The 25,569-nt window shown below is 51.9% G+C and overlaps 1 protein-coding gene across 3 annotated transcripts in view; it reads right to left on the reverse strand.

The window, feature by feature from the left end:
* SYNE3 (spectrin repeat containing nuclear envelope family member 3) overlaps positions 1-12,221 on the reverse strand; it is an 88,052-nt gene extending 75,831 nt beyond the window's left edge. For 2 of the 3 annotated variants that reach the window (XM_087856209.1, XM_045815765.2), the window contains exon 1: positions 12,131-12,221. The gene's annotated coding sequence lies outside the window, so the exon portion shown is untranslated. The remainder of the gene's footprint in view (positions 1-12,130) is intronic. The other variant, XM_087856210.1, reaches the window with a different exon arrangement.
* Positions 12,222-25,569: the final 13,348 nt, after the last annotated feature.

The raw sequence follows: 25,569 nt of genomic DNA on the forward strand, positions 1-25,569 counted from the left end.
CATTTATGAAACGCTCTGTGCTCTGGGACCCGCAGTGGGGCTGGGGGGTGGGGGGTTGGCTTCTCCCTTCATGCGCCCACACACCCAGGGGACAGCAGAGCCCGTGATTCCTCATGCACAGGGGCTCTGAGCAGACACTGAGGCTCAGGGGAGAGGTGACCCCTCCACCACTGCCCAGCCATGACCCAAACTGCCCAATGCCGCAGTCAGGGTGGCGTGACCAAGGAGACCAAGGGGGACGAATTGTTCCAGTTTGCTCCAGACTTTCCCTGTTTCTGCCCTGAAAGCCCTGTATCCCAAGAAACCCCTCCATCTAGGGCAAACTGGGGACAGTTGGTCCTATCTGTGTCCATCTTTCTTTCTCTCCTAAGACCCCTCCCCCCAACTCCTGACACCTCTGTCCCCACCCCAATCTCCCAGCCACTCACAGGTGGGGTCTGGGTTTCCAGCAACCTGTGTCCAAGCCGCTTGTCCTCAGGTAACTGAGAGAGAGATGCTCCAGGTTACAGACGGGGCAGCTGACTGGCAAGTCCAATGTCCGTGTGTCCTGGATTCTCTGATGAAGGCTTTAGACAAGGGCAAGGGGTGCAGGAAACCCTGGCTCGGCCCCCCTCCCCCAGCTCGCAGCCTAACTGCAGCTAGCCCAGATGTACCGATCCCTCCACGGTCTCCCTTGCCTGGGCTGTATTTCCAGAGGCCTCCACAATCCAAGGTCGGGCTTCCTCCACAGCCTTCTCTTGTGCATTCAGAGCAAGGCCCACAGCAGGCGCCCGACAAACACATGCTCAGGCAACAGGCCACTAATGATGACATTTCCATCTCTACTTTACAGAAGGGGAAACCAAGGCCTAACACTAGTTAGCCACTCACCGCCCGCATTTGTTTCCTAAGATCCCAATGATCCCACTCTTCAAATGCAGCTACCCTGAATCCAGTCTTCTAGAACCTTCTAGAGCCTTCCCCACTAGCCCCACAGAGACTCAGACACCACAGATGTTCTTGCCCAAGAGGAGTCAGATAAACTTAAAGACTTCCCCAGATGCCTGTTTCCAGGCTGCGACTCCTAAGCCAGAGCTCCCTATAGGGCGACAAAGTTGCCCTAAGACATTTACAGAAAACCCTCAGCCTGGAGCCCCCCCACAAGCTGCTGGGAGTCTGTGAGATCTCCCAAGTGATGCTTGTTCCCCAAAGAATTTGAGGCATAGCATAGAGGAGTTACAAGAGCCTGGCTGTAAATGGAAAGATGCTGATTACATTAACCGCTCAGCAAGTACATAGCTGAATTGGATTTAATCGCCTCTCTGGTCTCCTGCAAGAGCACTGCATGGAAACTTCGAGTTACACAGTCTTCTAGATCTACTATTTACAATCAGCTGTGACCTTGGGCAAGCTCTGTAACTTCTCTGGGCCCCCTTCTCCATAAAGTGCCAAATAAAACCTAGCGTGCAGGGCTGCTGGCTGAAGGGAAGAAGTCCTCCCATCCACTTGTGCTCCTGAACTCGTGGCAGAGGGGCGAAGACATAGCGACCTTTCTGGAGAGTGTGCTATGTACCTGGTATGTGTTAAGACTTGCATTGATCATTCCATCGACGTGGTAGGTCCCATTATTCTTGCCTCTCCAGATGGAAGAAGCAAGGCTCAGAGAGGCTGAGCCACTTGCCCAAGGTTGCACAGCCAGCACAGAACAAGTTTTCTTCCTCCAGGTTCCTCTCTTCTTTGCCACTAGACTTCAGGGTTAGCTGAATGTGGGAACTAAGTCTATTCTAAGGTTCTATTCGAAGCAGCAGGCTAAAAAGAGTGAGACCTGTCTCAGAACTAGTTTTCAGAGCTGAAATGATTAGAAAAACAACTTGCTCCAATCTGCAAGACCCACCCTCCCCTGCAGCAGGGGCTTCTAGAACAGAGCCTGCAAACTGTGACCCATTGCCCATTTCAGTATACACCTTTCCAGCCAAGAATGATGTTTCTGTTTTTAAATGGTTGGGAAGGGGCACCTCAATGGCTCCGTGGGTTAAGCGTCTGCCTTTGGCTCAGGTCATGATCCCAGGGTCCTGGGATCCAGTCCTGCATGGGGCTCCCTGCTCAGCCGGGAGTCTGCTTCTCCTTCTCCCGCTGCCCCTCCCCCTGCTCATGCTCTCTGTCTCTCTCTCATAAATAAAATATTTAAAAAATATGGGGTGCCTGGGTGGCACAGCGGTTAAGCATCTGCCTTCGGCTCAGGGCGTGATCCCGGCGTTATGGGATCGAGCCCCACATCAGGCTCCTCCGCTATGAGCCTGCTTCTTCCTCTCACACTCCCCCTGCTTGTGTTCCCTCTCTCGCTGGCTGTCTCTATCTCTGTCAAATAAATAAATAAAATCTTTAAAAAATAAATAAATAAATAAATGGTTGGGGAAAAAAAATGGAAAGAGTAATATTTTATGATAGGTAAAAATGACATGAAACTCTTAATTCCCACATCCGTAAGCAAAGTGTTATTGGCCCGCAGCCACGGAGCGTTACAGGCAACAGAAGAACTGAATAAATTACAACAGAGTCTGTGTGGCCCATACGGCAACGATAGTTACTATCTGTCCCGCCACAGAAAAGGTTTGCTGATGCTATTTATCAGCTCAAGAGAAATACCTCACCCCACCCCCACTGATCAAGCACAGCATTCCTGAGAGGTCTGGAAATCTCGAAGCCTCCATACTGTTCCTTTCAGCAAAAAGTCTGCAATCCCTGATACCCAGAACGGGCTGACCAGTTAAAACACAACAGGAACCTCACACAATCAGGAAAGAAAGGCACGGAGGCAACAGGTGGTTCCCCCAGACACAAGCAGGAAAAGCGGCTGGGGCCAGCCAGGGTCTGTTTGCCTGAAGTTCGGTTTCTATGACCCTTCCAGATAGTTTAAGGACTGGGGGCACGGGTGAGGGCCCTCCTCCATCTGAGAGGTCAAGGCCTGTGGCCAGCACTGCTGGGTCTGCCCTGGGGCAGCGGATTTCTCGGTTCCCTGACCTGATTTGCCCTTGTGCCGATGTGGGTGCCAGGGTCCTATGGAGTCAGATGCCGGTAACGTGGCATTCACCTGGTTTATGCCGCCACGTCTCCAGGGGGAAAAAAGCCCTGAGTACTGCACAGGGGACTTCCTGAGCTGCCACTATGACTCAGGAGAGGTGGAAACCCAGGGCAACAGAGAGAACCAGCTGGCCTGCTGGGCGGGGGGAGTCACCGAGTAAAGCAAGATGAGGACATCTCATGCCGAATCACCCCCAAATCTGTGAACGGATTCCTCTGGGTCCAGGGGGCTGGTGTGAACAGTCTGGGCTATCTGTCCGTTTTGTTAGGCCATCCATGGTGAGCGCCTCTCAGATCCATCAGGACGTGGGACCTGGAGGGGCCCTTTGAGGTCACCTAGGTACAGTTTGTACATACTTTGGACATCTGTGCATCATATCTGTGATTTCGGCCACATCTAGGGATGCCTGCTCTTACTATGTTTTCTCATTAGTGTTTTTTTTTTAATTCTCCCCATTTAAACTTAAATTTCTTTTAAAAGGAGAATTTTTATCTTTACCTCAAATAGAAAACCAGAGTATCAATTACCATGTACAGAGCATCATAAGGGATAAACACAGTGCATATAAACACCATTTATTTAACTCCATCTGAAGCTGTTGCCAGCTTGTGCCCGAGGCCTGCTCCTACTTAGGAACGGGCAAGCATTAGAGCCAGGCTGGCACCACACGGAGACAAAACCCAGTGGCTCTCCGCCAGCCCCATGCAGCAGGTCACTCGGAGAGCTTTTAAAAAACACAGATAAGCAGCCCTAGGTCCACAGATTCATACGCTGGCCTAAAGCGAAGGCCCGGTGATTAGGAAAACATTGCACAATCAGAAGGATAAAGGGGAAAAGTCAAAGGGAGATATGAAGACGGAGAAGGGAATTGCTGTCATTCCCTGCTCTGAGCACGTGCCACCACATTCATCCTGCCTGTGACCAGGAGCCCCCAGTCCAAACTCAGACTCGTTTACACCCTTGCACTGTACTAAGGACCATGGGGCTCAGGGCTGGGGTTAGACCAGAGGGCCTTGTGCGGTGACACTGACTTTTTCCCATAATCAATTCTATAAAAGAAAAAAGTCACACTGGCCATTAGGGATGGCTGGGACTCTGGGAGGGAAACGAACGATCAAGGTACACAGTCTGCACCCTATACACCCCAATAAAACTATTCCCATGGTGGGGGCAGTCTCCGCCCATCGCGCCCCTGGGGCCGGCCGGAGCAGGGGCCCCCAGCCAAGAACACCTGAGCCAAGGGCTGACTCACCAGCAGCTGTGCCGACCCAACCACTGTGAGTGCCGGGGCGGAGGCAGGCGGAAGTGGCCAGCTCCGTGCACGTGACCCACACTGCCACCAAAGTCACTTCCCCAGCTAGGGAGCACCCCGGGAAAAGAGGGAGTGCTCAGGGAAGCTGGAAATGGGAGAGCCAGACCAGCTGGGACCAAGTGCTCACTTGGAGCTGGGAATTCCTCGTCCACCAGTGATCCTGTCGGCCCCTTGCGCAGCTCTGCAGGGAGGTGTGACCAGCCCCAGGAGCAGGTGAACTGGCCCGGCCCATGCAGGTGATGTGACTTGCCAAGATCACACTCACCCATCAGACTCCTTCCAGCCACAAGGCGCAGATGTGCCTCTGGAGCCTTCCTCCCCTGTGCCGCTCAGCTGACGTCAGCGTGCTGAGCGAAGGCGGTGGCCCAAGGCACACGGCTTCCAGCGCGGGGCAGGGCGACATCCCAGCCACAAACTCGTGCCTCTCAGCCTCCCAAAGCCAAGTGGCTCCAGCGAGGAGCCGCCGCACGGCAAAGCCCGCTGCTACCCAGAGGGGACAAGTGCAGGGACTTACGGGGCCACCGCCTCACCTCACCCAAGGAGCACGCGCACAAGCAAACGCCGCTGCCCTCCCCCCTCCCAGGCATTTTGGTGGTTTTACCTAGAAGGAAATGGGGGCAAGAGGTACCACAGATGGGCTTTTTACGAATCCATCTTCTACAATTACTTCTGAGCCAAGTTGAATGTGAAAGCAGCAAACAGATAAACAGGCAAATTACATAAGCCAGGCTTCCCTGCTGCCCAGTCCCGAATGAAGGAATTTAACCTGACAAACCCAACTGGCTCACATCCAGCCGACAACGGCCGGCTTGTGGTCACCAAGTTCTCAGTAGCGAGTGAGCAAGCCGCAGGCGGGGCTCCGGGGACCGAGGGAGAAAAGGGTGTGGTCAGGGTGGTCAGGGTGGGGTGCCCCAGGGTGGGCCCCCGCACTGGAAAACCTGTGGCATTCCTGGACCCCGTGACACTGGCCCCACAGAAGGGATTTCCTCTGAAGAATGGCCTGTCAGCGTGAGAGCCACTGGGGGAGGTGGAGAAAGAACTCGATGCGTAGGGAGGAGGCCGAGTTCTTGGTGTGACTCACTGCGCCCTGCCCAGCGCGCTCCCACCAGGGAACATGGAAAGGCCAGGGGAGGCTGGCGGGTCCCTGCACGAGCTGTGGGGTCACATAATCGGAGCTAAATTCTAACTCTGCTGCAAAGTGGCCGAGGGCAGGTTGTGGAATGTCTCCCTAAAGTGGGACCCTCGGAGCCTGCCTCCTGAGCTGTTGGGAGGGTAGAGAGGGAAAAACCCCGCAGGGAGCACTCAGAGCAAGGTGGCCACTCCTGAGCGCTGAGCAGACTCTAGCCACCGTGATCAAGCATGCCAGGCCCCCCGGGGGGCCGTCAGTTTCTACTTCCATTCATCCCATCAGCAGGGACTGAGCAGCTACGACCAGGGCAAGGCTCTGGGGACAGAAAAAAGTCCTTGCCCTCATGGTGTTGACGTGCTAGCAGGGGAGATGGAAGATTAGCTCAAGAGCAAATATGTAGGATGATTTCAGGTGGCGATAAGTGCAAGAGAGACTCAGGGAATGTGCGTCAGACGTGAGCTCCAGGGGGGGCCAAGAGATGTCAGATCCCAGACAGGCTCCAGGTCGAGCGCGGGCCGTGGAGAGCCCAGGAAAATGGAGAGCTCTCCAAGAGGACAGTCTCCAAGGAGGGCCACAAAGGGAGGTGACCAGCGTCCCACCTTCTCTCCCCAGCCTGGGGTCCTGACTCTGGAGCCCACCTTTCTTCTCAGTGTCCTGGGAATCACTAGGATCTGCCCCGTCCACTCCAGTTGGGGGTGCTCATTAGGGCGGCATCAGCACCCCTATAGTTTGTAAGATCCGATTTTCAAGTGTAGAGCCTTTTAATTAAATAATAAAAGCGAGGGAATGAGAAACCCTGTATCTCTGCCCTCAAGGAGGTCACGATCCTTGGGGAATCAGACAGGACAGGTGAAATTTGAATACAAGTGGAAAGTACAGTGGGAACTGGAAAACAAACCCCCAACCCTGCTGGGTGGCCGGAGGAAGGAAGGCTTCTAGGAGGAGGAGATATCTAGCAGGTGTTGGGGGGGAGGAGCGGGGGGAGGGGGGTAGTGGGGCAGAGGTCACAATGAGAGGGCAGGTCTGGAGGTGGGAAAGTCCAGGATGGGTTTGTGGTCTCTTGGGACCAGAAGGTAGCCCAGGTGGCAGAAAGCATGAAATGCTAGCCGGCCAGCCTGGGGGCCTGGGACTTGTCCTCAGAGCAAGGGTGAGCTCCTGGAGGGGATAGGCAGGGACGCACCTGCTTAAGTGAGCTGGCCTCTCCTAGGGTGGGCAGATTGCAAAGGGAGACTTAGAGTCCCCAGACACCTCATTGGAGGCCATGGTTCTTGGAAGAGAGGACATCCAGACTTCCAGGCACCCTTGAGCTCTCCTAATTTCAGCTTCCCATTTCGAACGGCAGGGAGCAGAGGCTGGTCCAGGTGAAGGTCAGTGTGCCTGGGGATGGGCTGGTGCCTCCCATCATCACAGAAGGGCCAGATCTTTGAAACAACAAGGGAAGAGGCTACCCCCAGTGAGTCAGCCTGCTGTGTTATTTCAGCAAATGTCACTTGGGAGGGGCTCAGCCCTTTCCAGACCTTAAATAAAACTCTCGGCTTAATTCGAGTCCCACCAGTGACTCCAGGGGCCCACCTCTTCTAGGCAGGCTTCAGTGATGAGCCAGAGGGCCTAACCCTGAAGACAAGCCTGTCTACACGGCACGCCCAGCCCGCCTTGTGCTATGGCATGAATGCAGATGAAACAGACTTTCAGGGAAGGTGGCTTCGAGGGAAGAGTACTGGCCAGGGACCAGAAGCCACCATCTCAGACCCCAGATCAGCCCCGAGGCACCAGACAGACCTGGGCTAGGCACTTCCGCTCGCCAAGACTCCGTTTCCCCACGGGTAAAATTAGAGGCTCAGATGAGATGAAGTCAAGGCTCGGGCTGGCTTATTCTCCACAACAGCCGTCACTTCCAAACCCTTCGTGAACATGGCACATGCAGTCTCCCGAGGGCACGTACATGGAGGGCTTGTTTCCCAGCCTCTGAAAGCCGCCTGGCTTGCGCATAAGCCCTAACCAGTATAGCTTTTTTCTGACTTTTTTTAAAATTAAAATGATCACATTAGTTTAATCTCAGATATGCCATCCGTTTCCCTGTCTGTCCCGAGGAGGAGGCCACGGCCTTTGTCACCCTGGTGGCCTGGGTGTGGCAGGCGGTGTTCAGATGACGGTCACACAGGTGTGGCAGCCCAGAGCGACCTGTCTTCCCTGCCTAGGTGCCTAATGTTGACCTTGGCCGGGGCACTTCCATTAGCCGTAAAACCAGCAGGTTGGTCCGGGTGACCCGAGGTTCCTCCCACCTCAAACATTTCAGGACTTTCTGATTCATAAGCATAAATCATTACACCGAGACTTTCAAAACTCCGGTTGATCACCTGAGATGGCAGTGTTCACACCACCTACTAGTTGTTAGGACTTCAGAAAAGGGAGACGATTTCTCCAACAAGAAGAAGCCGTGTGTCTAGCATACACTAGGATTTGTGTTTATTTCTTAAATCCAGCCAGATCAACATCTGAATCCAGGGCAAGAGTCTGATTGCCTAAGAGGGCTTTGTGAAATATTTCATATTTCCTACTACCGTTTAATTCTATTTGCACGTAAGATTTGATATACACAATGGGATATGTGTGTGTGTGTGTGTATAGAAACAGATACATATTTGTAAAGATGAAGCATAAAAATATTTTAAAATAGCACCCACGAGCATACCACTCGACAGCAGAAACGGAACATAAGGGTGCCACCGAGCGTGGAGCTGGCTCCTCCCTGACCCTGTGCCCTCTTCCCCACCGAAGATAACCACCCCGATTTGGGGTTCCCATTCCCCTGCCTTTTATCAAACCCACTTCAATCTGTGGAACAGGATCTATGTAGAGAGGCGTGCAGAAAACATACATGTCCTTACAAATAGTTACAGGGTGAATTCCTTCGTCGCAGACCCCAGGACCCTCCCAATCCCCTCTTACCCCCCATGCGCCCTCCCCCCCCAATGGTCATCTTTGACTCATTTAAAGGTGATCACCTCTCCCATTTTGCCATTGCTTTACTTCCGGTGTATCTATCGCTTAACGACTCGTAGCATTTGCATTTTCAGCTTCATAATTAGCAGCTCTCTGCCCAGCCTTTCAAAGCATTTCGGAGATGCTGGGATTCCCTGCCCAGAGTCTGCAGCCTAGAAATCCAGGCAAGAGGTGCAGGCCGCTGCACATTGTTACAGTTACACTAGGAGGATTAGTGATAATAAAACCACAGTAACTCCTCCTACGATGTGTCCCCACCCTGCAGGGCATTCTGCTGAGCCTCGTCCCCCATTGTCCCATTCATCCCCACAGCAACCCCCGCAGGGAGGTGTGGGACCTCTTATCTCTATTTTAGAGATGACAAAACTGAGGCTTTGGCTGCTGGGACTGTCCCCCAACTGCTTCCTAGCTGCTCAGCCCCAGGTCAACGCCGTCCCCCAAATCCCGAGACAATGACTCCCTGGGGGGGTGGAGAGGGTCAGCAGAGAATTCCAGAACTTCCATCTCCTCCTCCCAGGTTCCTCTCTCAGTGGCCCTGTTGTGCTACTTTTCGATGTTACAAGGAGAAAAAGTTCAGAATCCATTCTTTTCCAGCAAATACTACCAGTGTCTTAATGATAACCAGGATCCTGCCTCATTGTCAACACTGTTCTCCTGATGACCAGCGGATAACGTCGTGCTTCTATTGTCTGAGACACACTGCGGGGGGGGTAATGAAGAGCAGCAAGTCAAAAGCCCAGAGTTCAAATCCTACCTATGCCACTCCTGGCCTCTGCATCTGTTTCCTCATCTGTAAATGGGCCAGCAGTGGCAGCTTTGGCTGCCGTCAGGGCCATAGGAGAGACAGGAAATGCTTCCTAAGGACCCACAGATACATGGGGTCCCCTGGCAGGCCCCTCTCAAATCTCTCTGCCTGGGTCAAAGACCCAGGGGTGCACCCAATGTTCATAGCAGCATTGTCCACAATAGCTAAATCGTGGAAGGAGCCGAGATGCCCTTCAACAGATGACTGGATTAAGAAGTTGTGGTCCATATATACAATGGAATATTACTCAGCTATCAGAAAGAACGATTTCTCAACATTTGCTGCAACATGGACGGCACTGGAGGAGATAATGCTAAGTGAAATAAGTCAAGCAGAGAAAGACAATTATATGATTTCTCTTATCTGTGGAACATAAGAACTAGGAAGATCGGTAGGGGAAGAAAGGGATAAAGAAAGGGGGGTAATCAGAAGGGGAATGAAGCATGAGAGACTATGGACTCAGAAACAAACTGAGGGCTTCAGAGGGGAGGGGGTGGGGGAATGGGATAGGCTGGTGATGGGTAGTACGGAGGGCACGTATTGCATGGTGCACTGGGTGTTATACGCAACTAATGAATCATCGAACTTTACATCAAAAACCAGGGATGTACCGAATGGTGACTAACATAATATAATAAAAAAACATTAAAAAAAATAAAGACCCAGGGGTGCAAAGGCTCCAGGGCCACCTGCCACTGGACAGACACGGGGATTTAAGGCAGAGAGGAACGGGCAGAGCTGCGGCGGAATGGGGGGACTCAGGTGTCCCCGCCAGGTCCCATCGTAAACTGTGACAGCTGCTTGCACCTGCTGCGTCTAAGTTGTCCATGTTGTTCATGGAACGTCTCATTTAATGCTCACAGCACCCAAGATGGGGGCACTATGGTTACCCCCCCCCCACCTCATGGGGAAGAAAATCCAAGCTCTGAAAGGTGAAGTGACTTTTTTCATGGCCAAGGCTGAACTGGACCCAGGTGGTCTAACGTGGCCACCCCCACTGTTAACAGCTGGGCAACACGGGAGGTCCCTCTTGCTCTCAGGGGCTCCAGGGTCTTCAGGGGGATGTGCTGGACCTGTCCAGTCTTACCTCCCCAGAGCAGAAGTCACCCTACAGCCAAGCCAGGATCCCCCAACTATCTTGGCCCCAGGTTTTGGCATTACGAGGCAGAGGGGCCACCCAGGCAAGGCCAGGTCTGCAAGGGCTACAGAACATGAAAAGCAGCTGGGAGAGAGGGTTGGTTGTTCCCATGGAGACAGAAGGAGTTCAAACTCACCCCGAGGGGTGCCTGGAGGGGGCCAGCCTGCACCCTGAAGCAGAAACCAGAGCCTGGATTCTCAGCCCTCCCCTCAGGGCCACCAGCAAATCCTCAGGCCTCCACAGGACCCCCAGCAAGACAGAAGTTCCAGAAATAAGCCTTCCCTGCCCACTGCCCCCCTCCAGCTGCCCTCAGAGGGGCCTCTCTAGCTGAAAACGGCGCCCCGGGGCCAGCACGCTTGGCACAGCTGTGACTGTCGGCAGCCCAGTGCGGTCCTGCTTGAGGAATGTGCAGACCCACACGTGTCAAAGAGCCTCGCTGGGGCACGGTTACAGGAAACAGAGCAAAACAACCCGTTGGCACCAAGTTGTCCCTCCCGCCTCCCAGCTCCTGACCCCTGGGGGCTGCTGGCTGTGCAGAAGGCAGAGCCTGACCCTCTGAGAGAGCCAGCTTCTGTTCTTGGCTGTGCAGCTCTGTGCAAATCACTCCCCATCTCTGGGCCTGCTTTCTGTCTTCTGGTGGATGAAGGAGGCTGTCCCGCCAAACTCAGAAGGACAGTGATTTTGTGACATGCTCCCTTTTTCTGGGAGGACCATCTCTTTTCCCCACGGTCTCCTCCTGCCCTCACTCCCTGGGGATGGGGCATGCTACCTGGGCATGTCAGTCTCCCCCACTGGTGCCAGGAGGAAGTTAACCCTTCAGAGGTGAAAGAGACCGGGGAGAGGGTCCCAGGGCAGCCTTGGGCCAGAGCTTTGGGGGCAAAGTGAAAAAATAATAACATTCATTATCACCCCACTGCAGCCTTATAGTTTTGAAGCAGAGGTTGGCTGCGCTGCATGGGGCACTCACCCGCTCCTGGGTTGACCACTGGGGTCCCTCCACCAGATCCCCTATAGAGTCAAAATCTCAAGACCCTAAGCAGCCTCCATTTGGGGGTCGCTCAGGCCCTGCAAGAGATCTTCGGCCTCACTAACCCCGCTTGAGAGTTGTGGGATGAGGCTCAGAGAGGCCGAGGGGCTTGCCCAGAGCTGCACAGCCAGGAGGTGTCTGACCGAAACCGAGACTGCCTGGCGCGACCTCCCCCGCCTAGCGCGCGGGCTCTGGGCTGTCTCAGGCACTACGAGGCGAGCGCGTGGTCGCCAGGACCGGGTGTTCCCGCCCGCGTTTACTGCCCAGGCCCGGGACACGCGGCGGCGCGGGCCCGCGGTGACAGGTCCTCTGGCCCGGAGCGTAGGCTGAGCGAAAACTGGAGGCGGCACCCGGCCTGCCGGGGACACGCTGCCCAGGGCTTAGGGGCTTTTTCTTGGGGGCCGCACCTCCAGGCTTGGGGAGCGGAAAGGCTCGGAGACTTCGCAAGCGGCAGGGAACGGTTGGGTTTAAACTAAAAATACCCGCCCGCCCGCAGCTGTCACGCAGGGCCCCCGCCCCCGCGCCGGGCGCGCCTCCCCGGGTCCCCTCGACTTTCGGCGACCCATACGCCTGGGGGACGCGTCAGGGCTGGGCGGGGGGCTGCGGCCCCGACCCTCCCCGCCCCTGCTCGGACCTCGGCTCCCGCGCCACTTACCCGGCCCGGAGCGTGCAGGAGCTCGGCGCCGCGGGCAGCTCCGGCCCAGCTGCCCTCCTCCCTGCGTCCCGGGCGGCTCCGGAGCGGGGCGGGGCCGGGGCGGGGCCGGACACTCGCCCCCAGCCCCGCCCAGTCCCCCTCTGGGACCAGCCGCGGGAGCCGCCCCCGGGCCTTGCCATGGGGCATGGCTGGAGAAGGACGCCCCCGGCTCCGCGCGCTCTGCGGAGGCCCCCGGTGCACCGCCCCAGCCCCACGGCACCTAATCGCAGACCCCTCCGAGGGAGGGAGCGCTGCCGCGGGGGTTCCCCATCCTCACCCCTGGCCCCGAGCCCAGGGCTGCCCACTCTGGCTCGGGAGCCGCCCGGATCCCCGGACCCCTGCCTGCCTCCGCCGGGGTCTCATCCTTGAGGATGGCACGGAGCTGTTTCTCCCCCCGGGGAAAGTTGGATCGGGGAGGGAGTTCCTCTGGTGTCCAGATTTGGGGAGAAGGCTAAGGGGCTGACAGGTCTTGCCCCCTCAAGAGCCGAGGTCGGGCCAAAAGCAAGGGCACTTCTCCCGGAGGCGCGAAATCCAAGAAGGAAGTGACACCTATCAGCTGGCCTGACAGTGGGGGCGCCCCATCCGGTCCCTCCCACCCCACAGTGCCTGGAGCCACCGCGCACGGGATCTCTGGGCCTCAGGCTCGGATGGGAGCCCACCAGGATAACGAGAGGGGGCGAAAGCACGTGAGCCGCAGGAATGGGAATTCTAAGCATAATCTGGACCTCCCACCAACTCAAGGCCCCGGAAAGTGTCTCCCTTTTTTTCCAGCGCCGCACTCCCACCCAAAAGACACATCCTCTCAGCCTTGATCAGCGACTCCACCAACTCTGAAACCTTGCAGCACGCCCTCCGAATCTATCTGCCTCCTTGCCTTTGGCTCCCAGCGCACCAGGGCCCTTTGAACTGTCTCTCCACCCCAGCCCTGATCTTTGTCGGAGTAATTACATGTTTGCCTGATTGGTTCTGTCTGGATGGGGATGAAAGCCGCTAAGGACACAACTTGTGGAACTGTGTGCCGTGGGGACTCCAGTCTCCACAATCTAGATGTGGCTGCGCCCATTTTGCAGATGAGAGGGTGAGGGCTGAGCTTGAGGAGTTAGGGAGCTGGCCCAGATCTACTGCTTCCCAGAGGGTGTTTTCAAAACTCTTTTGTTTCTTAGTGAGGTTGGCAGGTCCCCTATCCATATTTGTTGAATTCGTCAGTGTCCTAAGACAAAGATTAAATTGTAAAACACGACCAGATAGTAATGGTGTGTGCGTGCACGCTGAGCATGTGTGTATATGGGTGTGTGTGTGTGTGTGTGTGTGTGTGTCTTTTCCAAACTGAGGGCAAAGTAGAAGAATGCCACAGCCCAGAAGTAACACTGGGGTAGACCTAGCTGGAGTTAGAATGCCAGTGTCAGCCACACATTAAGCTATAATTATCCATTCTCTCTTCCATGCTTCCCCTTGACCGGTTCTAGGTGTCCGATCGTGTTTCTCATGATCATTCTGCCTCCATCTGAGGTGCTGTCGCAAGCCTTGGGGTTCCAACAGCCAAGCTGAAGGGGCAGACAGCAGGCAGCAATTATTATGATACTTGGCGCTTGGATAACCCTCTTTGTTTTTCCAAATGCTTTCACGTGTGCCTCCTCATGACCTCTCTGCCGAGGTCTTCCACGTGGTTAGAAGTTTAATTGGTCTGTCTTAGGACGGAAATGAAGGCACACAGAGGTGAGGTGCTTTGCACAGGGAGGAAGATGGTCCCACCAGCACTGCTGGAAAGGGGGAGCAGCGGGCCATCAGAAGTCAGCTTTCTGCAGTGAGAGATGGTTTGGCACCGTTGGGGTAAAAGGCTCAGGCTCTGGCAGTAAACTGCCCGAGTTGGCGACTCTCTGCTCATTACTCATCCTTGGTTTCCTCTTCTGTTACATGTGCCCAATAAGAAGAATCCATCTCAAGCGGTTTTGCACCTGGGAGTGTGTGCACCCCGCTCATGGGAGCTGTTCCGGGTACAGCATGATCTCGGCAGGCTCTGCTACACAGCTCTTCAGTCTTTCATCAGACAGTTCCTGAGCACCTACTGTGTGCAAGTCCCTGGGGATATGGAGAGTGAGAAACGGATGAGGTCACAGTGCAATGATTCTGTGTCCAGGGGGCTGTTTCCCGAATGGGACGGTGGTGTGCCTAGAGATGCCCCGACCCCCCCAAGCCCCCAGCCCCTCCAGACTCCCCCCCCCCATAGCACAGAGCATCACCTCAAAGCTGCAAGACCCACACTCTGGACCCAGTTCTGCTCCTTTATTGAGTGAACCCTAATAAGCCATATAACCTCTTAGAACCTGGGTTTTCTCATTTCTTAAGTGGGCATAGCAAGAATATTCCATAGGTGAAAATGTATGTGATAAAAAATATTTTATGTGCAGGTGTTAGATTTATTGTTATCATTATGATTATCTTCAGCTTTACAGGGCCTGATGATTTGTGAGGACACTCTCCCGTTGCTCTTCTTAAGCCTGACATAAACACAGGGCGTGATTTTTTGTCAATTCTGTGGCAGTCTTCTGCCAATCTGAAGTAGTCCACACGGAACGGGAACGTGTTAAGTAATCAACACGGGAGAAAGGGGGAGTTTGCCACTAGGGAGGCTTCCCCTCTGTCTTCAGCATTACCCATGGCTACAGAAAGGAGTGGAAACAAAAACTGCTCTGGAAAGAAAATTCTGGCAAAGGATAGGGGAGGGAGAGCCCCTCCAGCATCTCTGGAATTGAGCACAGGAAACCCCGCCCTGAGGCCTCCCTTTCAGAAGCGGCCCAGAGAGGGAACCACAAGGAGGCCCTAAAATTATGCCATTCGGAAATTCTGACTCATTTGGCAGTGGGGGCTGTTTGTGCAACGTACAAAATGTCTCCCAAAAAGTGAAATTTTTACTGCTCCTTCCCCACTTCCCTTCCCTGCAGCCAGCATCTCCACCACCACCCGCGGGGAAGCAGGGGCTGATTTAATAAGCCTGGGGAAATGATTCAGGTCTGTTACACATCTGCCTTGGGTTAGTGATCTGAACGAGTCTTATTTTGCAAGCCTGATTTTTCTTTGTTCGCATGTTCAGTCGGCACAGGAAGCTCAGAACAAACACTGGAGAGGCTCTTCTGGCTTAATCCAAACCCCTTGTTGTATGAATGGGTAAACTGAGTCAAAGCGGCAGGAAGGAGGGACCCTACTCGGGTCCCAGGTGGTAATTGGTGTTCTGGAAACTTAGGTTTCCATTTCTCTGTCCCTAGCCTGGCTTCCCCCCTTCATGATGACTTAAATAAATGCCATGGGCCCACACAGTGATGAAAAGCTCACACTGGGGTGGCCCTTCCTGGGGTCCCTCATCAGAGAAGCCCTAATCCAGGTGTGGAGAGCTGGTTCTCATTCTGGCTCTGCTCCCAGCTGCTTCTTTCTCTGTCTTGTCTTTTCTTTCTTTTTCTTCTTCTTCTCCTCCTCCTTCTTCTTCTTCCTCTTCCTCTTCCTCTTCCTCTTCCTCTTCCTCCTCCTCTTCTTCTTCTTCTTCTTCTTCTTCTTCTTCTTCTTCTTCTTCTTCTTCTTCTAAGATTGTATTTATTTATTCGTCAGAGAGAGAGAGAGAGCACAAGCAGGGGGGCTTTCTAGCCAGTCTTCTGAGTGTTATTCTGTCCTTTCCCACTCTGGTCCTATTATGTGCTTGTAGGGTGAGGGGTCCGCCAGCCTGGTTTATTTTCAGAGTAAGTTTCTGTCCCCACCCGCAGCAGACACCCCATAACTGGGCAGGGGGACCCATGCTGGAGGGCAATGAGTCATCTCAGGCACTAAGCATGGACATGGGAGTAATTCAGGATATTAATTTAGATCCACTAATCGTGCTGCAGTTATAAAATAAAAATATAGAGCCGTTGGAAGCCCAGGACTGGATCCCGGCATGACTGGGTCCTAGTCCTGGTTAATGCTGCTGGGTGGCTATGTAACGTTGGGTCACTTCTGAGTTTCTGAATCTGTGAAATGAGAGAATTGGAAAAGATTCTCTCTCAATGACTCCTCCCAGTTTAAAAAAAAGTGTGACTCTTGATAGTATTAGACAATAATGTCATTTAGCATGACAAAACACTATTAATATATCCCAAGGATTAAGTACTAATGGAAACAAAAATGTTAAGTACAATCGACGAACTTTATTCCTAAAAAATAAAACCCTTCTAGAAGAGGCTTGCCGTATTTCTCCCACCAGTGGGCAACCCAATCTACTCTTCCTGTTTCTGGTGGGAATGCCGTAAACGGTTTTTTAAAATTAAACATTTGATTTGGAGACAATTATAGATTATGCAGTCGTGATAAATTATACGGAGAGACCCCTGTACCTTTTATCCAGTTCCCCCCAATAGTGATGTCTTGTAAAACTATATAACATGATATCACGACCAGAATGTTGGCACGGGCACCATCAAAATGCAGGTCTTCCCCATCCTCCAAGGGTCCCTCATGCTGCTCCTCCCCCCTGCTCTGTCCCCCTCCGTAACCCCTGGCAACCATTCATCCATTCCCATTTCCACAATTTTGCCATTTTAAGAATAGTACATACGTGGAATCGTACAGCGTGTGACTTTTGGGGGCTGGCTACTTTCACTCAGCACAATTCACTGGTGATTCTTCCAGAGTGTTTCTGAATCAAGAGCTCCTACCGCTTCATTGCTGAGTAGTGTTCCGTGGCATGGAGGGATAGCTGTTTGTCCGGCCTGCATGTCATATATGTGCTGTGAGAGGGGGAGCACCAGCCTGGAAGTCTGTCCTGGGTGTGGGGTGTGAGCGTGTGTCAACAGCAGGACTGAGCGCTCTGGTTCTGTTGATTACCCGTATGTGCAGCAAGAAAAGCGCCTAAGTTCCAGCTTTATACCGTAACACACCCAGGGCTGGCGGAGTGCATTTCCGATCATGAATGTGGCTCCGTGTCTTCTGAATTTCTGTGTAGTAGGAAGGCCACGTCCACGCTTGGCTCTCTCCGTGGCTGCCAAACACACCAGGGGTGTGGTTTCTCTTCAATCATAGCATCCTCTGCTGCTGGCCCTTACAGCTTCATCATTTTAGTTTAAATGACAGGATATCAGGGCCTGGGTGGCTCAGTCGGTTAAGCTTCTGCGTTCGGCTCGGGTCATGATCCCGGGATCCTGGGATGGAGCCTGGTATCGGGTTCCCTGCTCAGTGGAGAATCTGCTTCCTCTCTCCCCCTCTGCTGTTCCCCCTGCTCCTGCGCGCTCTGTGTCAAATAAATAAAATCAGAAAGAAAGAAAGAAAGAAAGAAAGAAAGAAAGAAAGAAAGAAAGAAAGAAAGAAAGAAAGAAAGAAAGAAAGAAAGAAAAGAAAAGAAAAAAGACAGGAGACCAGCAACCTGGCTTATTTATTTGTTTTTGTTTTGAAACCTAAATGCAGCCTTGAGAGTGTCCTGGCTGCCAGCCCTAGGTGGGCGGGCAGAGTGAAAAACTCAAGGACAAGGATGTGGGGCTATCTCTGGGCTCTGCGTCCCCCAGCGGGCTGAGCCAGGCGGGACCCCCCCCCCCCCCCCGTATCTCCACATCTAGAAAGTGAGGCCAGTGTCGCCCTGTCTTCCCCGTGGAGCTGTCACGAGGATAAGGACAATGAGCATGTGTTACAAACCCATCCATGCGAATGTGCATTTACAATGCTTGCAAACACAACTTCGGGACCGCCGCCAAGTCTGGAAGAGGCGGCAAGGAAGACTTCTCCACCGAGCCTTTATTCTTTTGCTCCCTGGAGATACGTTTTTGAAATCTGCTGCTGTGTGTTCGGTTTGCTTCGGGCAGGCTTGGTAGTTCTGGATGTGCGATGCTGTGGAAACCTGTGTGATAGGCAGCGTGCCCAGGAAGCCTGGAGGCCTCAGAGCCCTGCCTGGCGGGTGGGTGGGGGGAACCTGGGCAGGGCATTGGCGGGGGTTCTCCAGCAGCCCGGGAGCAGGTGGGGCTCTGCTCTTTGGGGAAGCCCACACTCGGGGTGGGGGGGTTGTGGTGCTCCAGCCTCAGGGGCTTGTGTCTAACAGGTCCGTGGTCTGTGTGCCACCTGCAGTCTTGAGGACAGTTCTTGATGGCCCAAGACAATTCCCCAGCAGAGAGAGGCCCTTTCCCTGCTGGAGCCTCGTCCACAACATGTTAGAATCTTGCTGCAAATGGCTGAGCCCAGACACATGGACCCGGTGCTTTCCAGACAGACTGCTGCAAGTCCCTGCTGCAGCCGGAGCTGCACCTGGCCCAGGATTTTAAAGAACTTTCGTCTTTAATTTCTCCTTTGATGTCGTAGAGTTGGCATGCGGAGAAGGATGGCAAGGGCCACTCACCGCATCTTCTGGCTAATTTAAAAGCCATACTCGGCAGAGAGAAGCAGCCCGGTGAACGGGCAGGAGAGAAGGCAGCACACACATCTCGGTGTCCTTGGGTGTTTGAAAGGTCCTTGCTGGCACGATGCCTCGGGAGTCAAGGCTGTTCACCATCCACGCTGAAATGTTTGCTTGTTTGTGTCACGGCTGAATTGGGGCAGAAGGAATGGACCCCGTGTGCTTGACTTACAAACCCTGGGTTTGCACGCATACGCAGAGTTGGCAGCCAGAAGCCACCTTCCACATCCACTGGCCTGGCTCCTTCGTGTTCCAGAGACTACGAGAGGTCCAGGGAACACCCTGATCGTTTAGTGCCCACCACCATGCTTACCTCCGTTGCCCCATCGTCCAGGCAACAGTCAGGTCCTTTCTGGCCTCTCCTCCTGCCTCCTCTCAGTCCCCTGGCCTGTCCTTCCCTAACTGCACACGTTCTCCAGGTTCTTTTGTGTTCCTTTTCTCGCTCTCCCTGCCCACATCTATAGCCCAGACCTATAGAGGCAACAATCGGAGTGTAATGTGCCCCATATTTTATTTTTTTAAATATTTTATTTATTTATTTAAAATAGAGTGAGAGAGGGGTGCCTGGGTGGCTCAGTTGTTAAGCGTCTGCCTTCAGCTCAGGGCGTGATCCCGGAATCCTCGGATCCAGCCCCACGTCAGGCTCCTTTGCTGCGAGCCTGCTTCTTCCTCTCCCTCTCCCCCTGCCTGTGTTCCCTCTCTCGCTGGCTCTCTCTCTGTCAAATAAATAAATAAAATCTTTATAAAAAAATAAATAAAATAGAGTGAGAGAGAAAGCACGCAGAAGCAGGGGGGAGGGACAGAGGGAGAGGGAGAGGCAGGCTCCCTGCTGAGCAGGGAGTCCAATGCAGGGCTCGATCCCAGGACTCAGAGATCATGACCTGAGCCGAAGGCAGATGCTTACCTGACTGAGCCCCCCAGGTGCCCTGTGACCCCATGTTTTAGATATAATCTAATGATTTTGATTCCCCTCAGAATGTCCGAAAGCAATTCATGACTTGCCCTTCAATCCCCGCCCCCCTTCTTCCCAGTATTCCAAGCCTCAGCAAGGAGAAGCCACCAGCCACCAAGCCAGGAACCTGGGGATAAGCCCGAGTCCCCGTCTTTCCTTTCCAGCCCACTCCCCACCTCCAGCCAATCACCAGATGCTGTCAGTCCTAAGGGAACCCCTCGCACAGGTGCCCTCTGCTCACCCCAGTCCCTGCCTGGTCCCCCTCTGCCACTCCGCCCCCTTCCCTCCACCTTCAACATGCCTGCCAGGGGCAGCTCTCCAGAGCTCTGCAGCTTACACTCTTTCTGTGACCTTCTCTCACCCCAGGGAGGAGAGCCCAAGGCTCTCGGCTATGTCCACGTGTCATTATCTCCCCGGAGCATGCATGGGCCTCGGAGCCTTTGCCCTGGATGGTCCTTCCCTTTCAAATAGTAGCTCTTCACCTTTCTTTCGACACAGTTCAAGCGCCATCCCCTCTACCAAGCTTTCTCTGGCCCCTGAGGCACTGACTCTCTGTACTGTTTTCCCGCCTCTGTCCCCACCACATGACTACGAGGCCCTTGGGAGCGGGAGTGTCTCACTGCACTCTGTATCCCCCTTAGTGTTCGTGCTGGAATGTGTCTTCACACCCTGCGGTATCTGTGGTTGGGGTTAGGAGTTTCGTGCAGTTTGGGATTTCTGAGATACTGTCCTGTATCGCTCACCATGGGACGTGTCCTTCACTGGAGAATTATGCATAGAGCACATACTAAGTGCCAAGTATAGGGAGGGCTAGGGACCAGGCGAAATCATGAATTCTGTCGGACCAGATGCTGATGGTCTACTGGTGGGGAGAGGGCAGAAAACAATAAAACTTGATCCATACAGAACCTCTGAAGGGCTTGGCTCCCTACAGCAGGGAAATGGGGCTGGGCCATAGAACGCGCAGTGGTTATATTCTCCGATGCCTCTAAGTGCGCATTCCAGGTTGCACACTACGACAGCATCTAGAGGTTGTGTGGACAGCTGTCTCCAGGCCTGGTGTTGGCTGAGCTCTCTCAAACCCAACATGTGGTTCACAGTTTGCAAAGACCCAACCGTTTGCCAATATCATTCAATCCCTCACCATCTAATTAAACTAAGTATTTCTAAAGGGCTTACCATGGCCGAACAGGAGGTGCCTCACAGAAGTCGGATAGGATCGTTTATCTGGCATAATGATGGAAGAAAGTATTTCTTTCAAGTTTGTGTGTTTATTTGAGAGATAGAGCAGGAGAGCACAGGCACACAGAGGGGAGGAACAGAGGGAGAGGAGAGAGAGAATCCCAAGCCGACTCCCCACTGAGTGCAGAGCCCGACACAGGACTCGGTCCCAAGATGGTGAGATCATGACCTGAGCCGAAACCAAGAGTCAGATGCTTAACTGACTGAGCCACCCAGGCGCCCTGAAGTTAATTTTCTAACACAACCCCTTTAATAAAGCCATGTGTGTATAATCTGTGTAGGCAATCTGATGTATGCTATTTCCCTGACTTCTTCACCAAAGCTTGTGGAATATACTGTTCTTTTCTTGGTGACTTGGAATTATTTTATGAGGTTCTAAAGCTCAAGGCATAGTGACATATGAGGGCTCTTTTCAAATGTTCCCAGAATGCTGCTTTAAAAAAAAAACATCCCAGCGTCTACTTTGTTTGTGAAATCTGTTAACCTGGTAGTCATTGCTTCTTCCTGCCCTTACTGTTAGCCTTTCGAGTTTACTGCTTCTCACGCGTTGTGACCGTCATGTTAGAAAAGTTAGCCCTTCCCTAAAACAAGAGCAGGCCTTGGAGGACTGAGGGACTCTTCCTGGAATCCGGCAAGCTGATGACTTCCCAGACATTGTGTGCAAGGACAGGGACAGCTGCTGTTGGCGCCTGCTGCCCAGGCTTCCTAAATAGACTAGTGCCCCCTACCGGGCTTGCAGGGAAAGGCGGACACTCAGGAAGAGCTCCAAGTTTCTCAAAAGACAATGATTTTCAAAGACATGGGCTGCTTTTGAACATGAGCAAAAATCCCTTCAAGTAAAAAGGTATTACTGGCCCTGCCCCGGCCAGCAGGAGGTGTGAACTATTACAGGTCTGCAGCTGCATGGGGCGAAGGGAGGTGAAGCCACGGGAGACTCTCATCATCCCCGACCCGGCATACACATACGCTTGTGCTGTGCAGACAGAGGTCCCCGCAGGAAAGAGAATGCTGGGCAGATCTGCAGGGGGAGACAGCCTGAACTATGTCACCTTTTCCTCAAGGCTTTTCATACACGATTCTCTTGGTCACCCAATTTTTGCAAAACGCTTGCCCTTCCTTTTTCTCTTTTAGAGTATAATTGGTTTATAACGTAGTCTTCTATTAAAGCTCTGAAACTCCCGCTTACAGAAATTTGCTATCAATTAATTGTACCTCAGTAAGCTACACTTTCAAAAAGTATAAAGCTTAGAATTAACAAAAGGGATTTTTCTGGCCATAAAAGACAAAGAAGTTACATAAAATCCTCCAATTTTTCCTGTAAAGGAGAACAAACAGTTAACGTCTCCTCCCATTTCCAACCCGCCCCCGCTTCTCGGTCTAACAGGGTGATTTCCCCATCCTTGGCTGGATGGATTGTTGGAGAAGGCTGGGGCAACAACAGAGCCCCACGATGGCAAGATTTAATTGAGGGCATGAAATTATTCAGACTCAAAGGCCGAAGTACAAAGTGAAATTCTGACTCATCCTAAAGAGTGTTTATGGTCTTGGCAATACATCTTAGCAATCGTTCAAAAGAAAACAATGAAAATTTTCTAAATGTTCCTCTGGCTGCCAACTCGGGTGATCATCAGAGGGAGACATAACCCTGTGCTAACAGAGAAATCTTCATGACACGTTTGACACACACCAGCACTGACTGCTTGCTTTTTACATCCCAGGCTCACGGCACCTTCTCAGAAGCTCCTGGGATATAATAACAGTTTGAGCTATGGAAACTATCTGCTGGTAATAAAAAAAAAAAGCACATAATGCAAAACATGAAAAATTTCATTAAACAGTTGAGGAAAAATCAACAGTTATCACTTTCAATCAAGTCTTCATGTGGTTTCTGATTACCACTTACTTCTTACTATTATCTTATAGGAGGTTATGATTTGGGTTCTTTTCCTCTGAATAAAATGAGGTTCTCAATAGAGTGTAGTCCAGCACACGCCTGATTTTAAAGGCCTACAGCCAAGTTTGGTCCTTAATGTGGAAAAGCAGCATGGGGACAAAGGACCACAGAGCTTCCGAAGTGAAAAGCTATGTTGATGTTTTTTTCATGGGATTTTTGGACTGTAACTGTCGCCATTTTAGTTTCACAGAGCCTACAAATCACATCTGTATCCAATAGATAACACACGGAGCGAAGCCAATTTGGGAATATTTGATTTTCTGCGGGACTTGCTGGTGATACTATGATTCAGCAGAGAAAAACAAAAAGTGCTTTGGAGGCAACAAAACACATAGAGGAACCCAAAGTGCTCAGAGCCTGCCAAAAAGATGTTATAAACAAATGGTGGAGAGAGAACATAACTTGGGGACCCCTAGAGTTAATGAAAGGGTCATGTGCAAGAACACAATGGTACGCCGCACAGGCAAGATGGAAAATGGTATTATTAGGGGGGTAATTGTTCAGGAGCAGAAGGCAGTACAAATGGATTTTTTAAAACTCTGCAGCCCTCATATAAAGACATCTTGGAATAGACATGACCTTTTGCAGACATCGCAAACACAATTTTCACAAACCCAGGAAGGGGAAGCTAGGAGGGGTGGAAAACCCCCAAGAGAAGGAACTTGGAAGTCTAAGTGATGTCAGCACTAGGGCCCGGCCCTCACACGTCTGCGGTCCAAATCCCAGGACAGAATCAGGTGCTGCTGTGGCATCCAGGCTTCTCATAAATGCTTCTTCGGAGAATCCATTTCCACCTGCATCTCCCACGGTCTGTTCCAGACTCAGCTAACTCATTTTACCGCACACCGTTTCTCTTTATTTCACCCAGACAAGAGCAGGACCAGTGGAAGGGGGCCCTGAGGAGGCCTGCCTTCCTGTCTCTAGGCCGAGCCTATGTGAGGTGGGAAAGAGAATAGCACAACCGAAGCCACTCCCATGGCCAGAGCAGTATTTGTAAGACCAGCTGTCTTGTCGGATAGAGGCAGTAAGAATCCAAAAGGCATTTCTATCTTGGCAAAAATGCTCAGAGGGCTGGGCATTGCCTTGGTTTCTCACACGTTGCACTATTTTTAGGGGAGCTGGGGAATGAAGCGAATTCCATGATTGTCTCTAAAATTACTAGATAATAGCTAAGTGCACCGCTGAGAAAGGGTTCAGGTCCCAGCTCACGTCTATGGAACTCTGGGTCTCAAATGCTATTTAGCTCAGGAATATTGGGTGGCTCAACCCCCTGCGCAGTCCAAGCAGCCACTTTTCTCTTAAGATGACACTTACAGAATGCTCTGGCCGGTTTGGGCCTACCACGTCTGTATCACATGTGCTAGGCACACAAACACACCCTCTTGGCAGGAATGAAGCAGACACTTCAAGACTGAAGTCAGGGTATGGACAGAAATAATGCTGAGTGTTCAAATAATGGATCGTCTTAGGCTCAATAATCCTGACTTCATTGAGGGCTGATATATATGAACAAACTAGCTCAAGTTTGTTAAGGTATTTAACCATAGGTTCAACGGTGAACTTGCTTTTGGAGGGGTGGGTAGAAAGGAGAGATTCCGCCAAATATAGTAAAACCTTATCTATAAAAAAGTACAGGGAGAAAAACGTTTTTAGGATGCTTGAGTCAGCATGTTTATACATGGCATGATTATTTAGTTTGCGGTCTAATTAAACTTTGTGACCCAAATCCCAGGATTCAAAGCAGTTTCTGTGTACTTCCCACCCCCACCTTCTCACTAATGCCCAGGTGGGAGAGATCACAAAACTGATAATGATTACTGACTTGTGTGTTCAAAACACCCAACACATTGGAGTATACGTGCAGATTTCTGACAACTGTGTAACAAGTATATTTTTGTCATGTTTTCATTACAGAATTTTTTTTTCTCTGAATTCCAATATAGTTAACTTATAGTGTTATATGGGGGTCAGGTATGCAATATAGTGTTTCAGTCATTATAGGATTTCTACAGGGAAACCTCAAAACTAAAATGCCAAATCATACATAAGAGTTTGATGTTTTGGAAGAAATATTTTGAACACCATTTTTTTCACTTCTTTAAGATTTTATTTATTTACTTATTTATTTAGAGTGAGCAAGAACAGGGGGAGGGGCAGAGAGAATCTCAGGCAGACTCCATGTAGAGCCTGACATGGGGCTCGATCTCACAACCCAGAGATCGTGACCCGAGCCGATATCAAGAGTTGGATGCTCAACTGACTGAGCCACCCTTGTGCTTTAATTCACAATGCCTGGAGCCAACACTCCAAGAGTGCTTTTTAAATTAAAGACAGAAAGGAACATGTTCAACATACATAGTATTTTATATTTTCAGTTGCTTTGGTAAAAACTTAAAATTTAGATCTATTTTAATTTCTTTGGTTTAGCTATCTATCTTCCTGCCTTCGATCATGCTATCAAAGCTGCCCCACTGAGCGTCCAGAAGGAGCACAGGCATGCTTTCCCATATCCTGAGGTTTCCCCTATGTTCTTAGGCTCCACTGCACACAGCAACTCTATTTACTGTAGGTTCGAAGAGCACAGGCTCTGTATTCTTCCCGCTCAAGGTTTACTCGTCATCTTTAACAACAGCTCTATTCTCCATTTAATAAAATGTCTGATAACTAAGAAAGACAGCTACGCTTCCAAGCCACTGTTATACACTAGGGAAGGGATATGCTGCTCCCCGTCACTGTCCCACATCTCTGCCTCTTCAGAATATAAGTCTGCGAGCTCTTCTCTCTATTCCAGTCAATACAAAAACACATCAGACGGTTTAGAGTAGGCAACGAACACCCTGAGATTTTCAGGA

The sequence above is a fragment of the Ursus americanus genome, chromosome 26 (genome assembly GCF_024610735.1).
Source record: "Ursus americanus isolate L20-20 chromosome 26, mUrsAme1.1.p, whole genome shotgun sequence".
Taxonomy (NCBI): Eukaryota; Metazoa; Chordata; class Mammalia; order Carnivora; family Ursidae; genus Ursus; species Ursus americanus.